This window comes from Eschrichtius robustus, chromosome 12, assembly GCF_028021215.1.
Source record: "Eschrichtius robustus isolate mEscRob2 chromosome 12, mEscRob2.pri, whole genome shotgun sequence".
NCBI lineage: Eukaryota > Metazoa > Chordata > Mammalia > Artiodactyla > Eschrichtiidae > Eschrichtius > Eschrichtius robustus.
This window is the reverse complement of record NC_090835.1, coordinates 79,922,433-79,928,432: the sequence shown is the minus strand read 5'-3', so window position 1 is coordinate 79,928,432 and position 6,000 is coordinate 79,922,433.

Below are 6,000 nucleotides of genomic sequence, written 5' to 3'. Positions count from 1 at the left end.
AGGTCACACAGCAGGGGACCAGAATTCAGATCTATGTTGTCTTATTTTATACACGTGTTCTTTACCTCTACTTGCTATGTTTCTGGAGAGTTAACGTAAGAAAGGTTGTAGGCTGGTGAAAGGCCTAAGAGAATTAAGTTAGCTCAGGCCCCTGTCAAGTTCCCTTGAAATAGGTAATGAGATTAAGTTGAGCCTCTAGACTCAGGTATTTTAAAGTTACAAATAATATGGATGGAAATATGGGTGGAAAAATCTGAGCACAATGTGGTCACATTTTTATGCCAAGAGGAAGGGACCCGTGGCTGATGAGAGAATTGGACTTCCTCAATGACCAGCAGAGAATCAGGTTAGAGGATGAGAAGGTTGAAGCTGTGCTTCTGTAGTTGAGTCATATAACAACAGCAAGAGGGAGGCAGCTCTTGGGACCATCTGAATGGGGCCCACTATCTGAGATGCGGCCCCTGTTCAGATGCCATAGCAACCAGCCTGCCCCTCCAGTTTCCAGGGACTTCTGTGGAGCCTCAGCCAGAGAACTACATGAACTGTGGCGGGTGGACTCGCCATCCTTTTTTCTATACTGTGCATGCTTCATTACCTTGCCAATTTTTTTTATTGTAGTAAAACCCACATAGCATAAAATGTATCATCTTAACATTTCAAAGTATACAGTTCAGTAAGGTTAAGTATATGTACAGTGTCGTGAAACGACAATGTTTTCATCTTGCAACTGAACCTCTATGCCCATTAAATAACAACTCCCCTTTCCCCTCCCCCAGCCCCTGAGAGCCATCTCTCTACTTTCTATTTCTATGAATTTTACTACTTTAAATACCTCATATAAGTGGAATCATACAGTGTTCGATTTTTGCAACTGGTTAACTTCATTTAGCATAATGTCCTCAAGATTCATCCATGTTTTCACATGTGACAGGATTTCCTTCCATTTCAAGGCTGTATAGTATTCCTTTGTGTGTATGTATCACATTTTGCTTACCCATTTATCCATCAATGGATATCTGGGCTGCTTCCATCTCTTGGCTACTGTGAATACTGCTGTTATAAACATGGGTGTACGAATATCTCTTTGAGATCCTGTTTTCAATTCTTTAGGATATATGCCCAGAAGAGCGATTGCTGTTCATATGGAAGTTTTATTTTTAATTTTTGATGAACCTCAATACCATTTTCCATAGCCATTGCACCATTTTACAATTCCAGCAACAGTGCACAGGGTTCCAGCTTCTCCACATGCCCAGCAACATTTGTTACATTCTGTTTTTCTTGATAGCGGCCATCCTAATGGGTGTGAGGTACCTTGCACTTTTGACTAGATCATGTCTGTCCAGACAGGTTCAGATTTTCTCTGTAGAAGAGGTCTAGCAGTGCTATCTGGTTAAAGCAATGCTACTATACTTAATATGAGGTTGGGAAAGGTTAATTGTCCATACCTAACATCGGGAGAGTAGAGGTCTGATAAATTTGACGGGGTAAGGCTTGAACGGAGTGAAGGTTCCCCCAGCTACCTGTTGCACCACCCCTGGCTAATGATTCCTAGGCAGGTCTTACTGGTTACCTGTTTTCTATCATAGGTCCTTGTGATAAAATGCTGTATTCCTGAATGTTTACTCGTGGAGTTCTTTTTCCACTGTATTATTTGGTAACCTCTATGAACAATTTCAACCTTTGTTTAATCGTTTGATCACAATTAGCCTCATGCCATGCTTGGAGGATAGTACTTCTCTTTTTAGGGGCTAGCTAGAGGTTTATGTCATTTCAAGTCATTCGCTGTAAGATTTCAGCCACCAGGTGGCACTGAAGTGTTTAATTTATACAAATCAATCATTTTTCACTGTTGGTTTGCCAAGTTTTAAACTAATTTGCCTGTGAATTATTTATTATTATGTAGCTACAGCTACTCTATTAGCTTCCTATCACTGCTGTAACAAATTACTATAAATTCATTGGCTTAAAACAATACAATGTATTATCTTACAGTTCTGCCTGTCAGAGGTCCAAAGTGGGTCTCACTACATTCAAATCAAAGCATCAGCAGGGCTACATTCCTTCTGGAAGCTCTAAGGGAGAATTCGTTTCCTTGTCTTTTCCAGCTTTATAGAGCCTGGCTGTGTCTTTTTAAATTTATTTATTTATTTATTTATTTATTTATTTATTTATTTATTTATTTATTTATTTATTTATGGCTGTGTTAGGTCTTTGTTGCTGTGCGTAGGCTTTCTCTAGTTACAGCGAGCGGGGGCTACTCTTCGTTGTGGTGTGCGGACTTCTCATTGCGGTGGCTTCTCTTGTTGCAGAGCGTGGGCTCTAGGCACGCGGGCTTCAGTAGTTGTGGCTCACGGGCTTAGTTGCTCCGCAGCATGTGGGATCTTTCCTGGACAAGGGCTCAAACCTGTGTCCCCTGCATTGGCAGGCGGATTCTTAACCACTACACCACCAGGGAAGTCCTGCCTGTATCTTTTTAATAGTAATATCAGTATAGGAATGTCTCTCCCCATAGAACCCTTTGTACAATCTTATTACTTTCAGCATACAGACGGCCCTAACCACTAATCCTCCATGAAGCTTAGGTTGGATCGTGGAATTAAGTGACTAAAGTAGTTCAAGAACAGAATTTATCTTCTCCGTAATTCATTACTGTGAAAATTCTTGTTATCCAGATAGAGTTCTTTGCTCTCTTGCACCAGTTTCCAGACCAGTTTTAACTTTCATTCCTGCAGCAGATCCCTTGCTCTGAAACCCTGTCCCTTTTCCTGTCTTGGGACAAGGCCAAACCCCTAGAAGGACGTTGGAAGGCCTCCTCTAACTCCTCCTCTTCAGTCTAGTGAAAGCTCTAGGTCCTTGATTCCACTTTTCCAGTCCACACCACCACTCCGCTTGCTGCAGAGTCAAAAGCACCTCCACAGGAAAAGCAATGCACTCACATCCCATCACCAGACAGATGGAGGGATGGGGAAGGGAACGAACATTTCTCAGATGTCTACCATGTGTTAGACACGGGGGCAGGGCCTTTCATAGACATCCTCTTCTTTGCTCTCCACAATACCATAAGACATGTTTCATAGAACCATTTTATGGATGAGAAAAGTAAGAGACTCCTGGAGACTAAATGGCTTCCCCTCGTCACCCATTAGGATGTGGAAAGGTAGAACTGAAAAACACACGTCTCCAAATCCTGTCTTCTTTCCACTGGCCCACATGGCTTATGTATAAAGGGCATCAGAGCCTCAATCCACGCTTCCCCTACTCCAAATTCCCCAGGCCCAGAGCCTGAGATGTTCATGTCTTCTCTCCCTGAGTTTCACCATCCGTTCATGTGTCTAAACAAAGGTTCTATCTACTGTCTTAAAATGTCCTCTGTATACACTTGATCGTTCCCTGTTAAATGAGTTTCAACATTCTTCATTTGTTTTTATCAGCTAAGAGCTTTTCTTTGCTGGCTCATCGTATCCTGTATTGAGGACTCCTAAATCTTAGCAGAAGATTTAAGAGGAAGTTGTGGGAACGGGGCAGGATATGAGTTCCATTATCTGTTGCCTCTTTTAGTGATGCCACTTCTTGACTGACTGTTTCCCAAAGATCCTGTAACTCTTTGGAAACCAATTCCCCACTCCCGAGCAGATGTTACCTCTTGAAGAGTTGGGTTGGGAAACCAAATACCAAGTAAAAGCCACCCCTTCTGTTTGCAATGCAAACTTTTAGCCACACCTCTTCAAGGAATGAATGGGATGAGGGAAGGTGGAAAAAAATGATAAAGTATCACCTGACCACCTAATGCAGGTGAAAAATGGATTTCTCAACGGAGTCACTGAGTTGTGTCCAAAGATGAGAATTACCAGGAGGGAAAAAATTCCTAGGAGAAAATTTGTCTTCAAGCTGAGTTGCTCAGGTCTAAGATATTTCTGCTTAAGGTTCATGCCTGGATGCTGGTGTCAGAAAATAAAATATTTTCATTTTTATTTCTAAAATAACAACCAGAATTGTTTTACATATATAGTGGTTTAAACAGACACACACATATACATGCATACACAAATAATAATAGCTACAAGAATATTTTTTTTTTCTGTTTCACAAGCGAGGAAAGTAAGGTCCTAGGAGCTAAATTATTTTACTCAAGGTCTAAAATAGAGTAAAATAACAAGCACATTGAAAAGTCTTCTTGGGACTTCCCTGGCCGCCCAGTGGTTAGGACTCCACACTTTCACTGCTGAGGGCCCGGGTTCGATCTCCGGTTGGGAAAGTAAGATCCCACAGGTCATGCAGCATGGCCCAAAAAACTCCTCTTAGTCTTCTTCTGTTCCCTAGGAAACCTACCATGACTTAACTGTCTCCAAAGTAGATTCAGTATGTCCCCTGCCACCCCACCTCCCATGCCTCCCCCCAACCTACCCCTGAACCTAGATCCATCCCCTTGCCCCCAAAGGGCCTGGGACCCATGCAGAGAGATGGGTGGCTAAGCCAAGGAGCCACAGAGCAGGCCCTTGGGGGTGAAAGGGGACTGAGTCTTACTCTTGCCAACTTTGACCAAGAAGCCAGGCTTTTGCAGGTCATGAGTAGATCAAAGAGTCCATAGATCTACCTCCTTCAAGCCCAGTCACCAAATGTTCTCCTCAATTTTTCCTCAGCAAACCTTCTCACACTGAGAGTTTAGGTGTCACTCCTGGCAAGAAGAGAAAGTCTTCCAAAGAAGCATGACTGTCCCTCCACATTCCAGCCTGCCTTCCAGCCTCCTTCTCCAGGAGCTCAGCTCTCCGGCCAGGACACAGGATGTCCACGAGGAATAGGGCAGCATAGGCAAAATGGATGAAGCACTGGTTAACAGTCAGAATAATAGCTGGCATGTACCGATAACTTAATTTGAACCAGGCACTAGTCTATGAGTTTTGAATGTGTTGGCTTATTGAATCCTGAGACCACCCTGGGAGGTATGTACCATTATTAGCCCCATTTTACAGATGAGGAAATGGAGGCACAGAGGCATTGAGCAATTTCTTCAAGGTCGCACAGCATGAAGGCTATTCCCCCAGCTTTATTTTTCTGTGCACTTTGCCTTCTCCATGCTGCTCCCTCAAGCCTAAACTTGCAATGCCCTCTCTCCCCCTTCTCTAAGCTTGGTCTCTAGAATGACTCAGCCGCTCTGAATTTGCAACTTTACTAGGAAAACCGTGTTGCTTCTCTCCGGGTATCTATTCTATCTGTCCCATTTCTCATTGTGGAATGAGGAGTTCTTTTAAGGGAGTTTTAGGCATGAACAAATAAGTGGAAGAGATTTCAGAGGAATGGAGGAGCTGTGCTGGTGACCCTGAAATCACACTGGGTAACACAAGCTCTGCTGGGTCATATTAAAGGCCCGCTCTTCATATGAACAGCAGAGGGCGCTGTGCAGCCGTGGCTTCGTATTAAGAATGCTGTTCCCCTCCCTCCCCTGCTTCCCAGGATGGGAACCCCCAGTTAGGATCTATACATGGAGAAAATTGCCCAGTTTTCACACCTCTGCTGTCCTTCCATGGTTCCGGGACCTCCCTGTACACCTGTCCCGACCTTGTTCCTAAGAAGAATCTGACCTGAGGTCACTGGAACATGTCCAACCACAAGGGCCCCAAATCTGGGCAAGTCCAATTCTGGCCTCCTGCCCCCTTTCTGGCTCTTGGAATTCGGCCTGCCTCCCCCAGACCCCATCAGTCTAAGATTCTGTGTTCTGGTTGAAGGTCTGAAATACTGCCTGTGCTCTGTGGTTGACCCCCAGCCTGGGCCGTGACCCGGCCTTGTGCTTCCCAGACACTTGTGTCCTTGAGCTGTAATTCTGCTCTCAGCTGTGTGGTTGGAGCCCTGCTTTCTGCTGAAAGACCTTCCCGGTGCCGCCAGCTCTCCATTCTGGACTTGGGAGGATCACTGATCATGAATTTCCAGTCCTGTCCTCTGAGCTTGTTGCACCCCCAACATGGTGCCAGCCACTGCTTCTGAGACCTTCTGATTCCTCCT